Source organism: Brassica oleracea, unplaced genomic scaffold (genome assembly GCF_000695525.1).
Source record: "Brassica oleracea var. oleracea cultivar TO1000 unplaced genomic scaffold, BOL UnpScaffold01539, whole genome shotgun sequence".
Taxonomy (NCBI): Eukaryota; Viridiplantae; Streptophyta; class Magnoliopsida; order Brassicales; family Brassicaceae; genus Brassica; species Brassica oleracea.
This window is the reverse complement of record NW_013618073.1, coordinates 453-1164: the sequence shown is the minus strand read 5'-3', so window position 1 is coordinate 1164 and position 712 is coordinate 453.

Below are 712 nucleotides of genomic sequence, written 5' to 3'. Positions count from 1 at the left end.
GTCGCAACTCCGTCATCCTTGTAGGTCTCTCCGTCTTTGGAATCATGCAAATATTAGTAATATTTAACCTTGAATCCATTTCTCCAGACACCAAAAAATCATTCACCATCTCCACCAAATCCCCTTTAATAATATGCCATGAATGTTGAAAAAACAGAGCTGTCATGCCATCTGGTCCTGGTGCCTTCTCAGGATGCATCATAAACAGAGCCTCTCTGACTTCCTCCTCTGTAACTATCCTCAACAATCTATGATTCATCTGTGGAGTTATACCCGGTGTTACCTCTGAGAGAAACGCATCAAACTCCGATAGAGAGGTAGTAGTAAATAAATCATCAAAATATTCAACCGCCACTCTCTCTATTCCAATGTCCTCTGTAACCCAATTTCCTTCCCCGTCATGTAACCCAACTATCCTATTCCGGACCCTTCGTTGCTTAGTTAAAGCGTGATAGAATTTTGTATTGAGATCTCCAGATGAATACCACATATTTCTACTTTTCTGATGCCAATACTCTTCCTCATCCTTATATGCCTCTTGTAGCTTCCTGGACACCTCAATAATATCCTCTTGAGTTCTAGTATCATCTGTTTGTACCTCTTCCAACGCTCTCTGTAATTCCGATATTTTTTCCTTCCCATAAGGTGGATTATTTTTCCTCCATTTGGCTATCTCACGGGGACAGTTACTAATTTGTTCCACTATACCCGT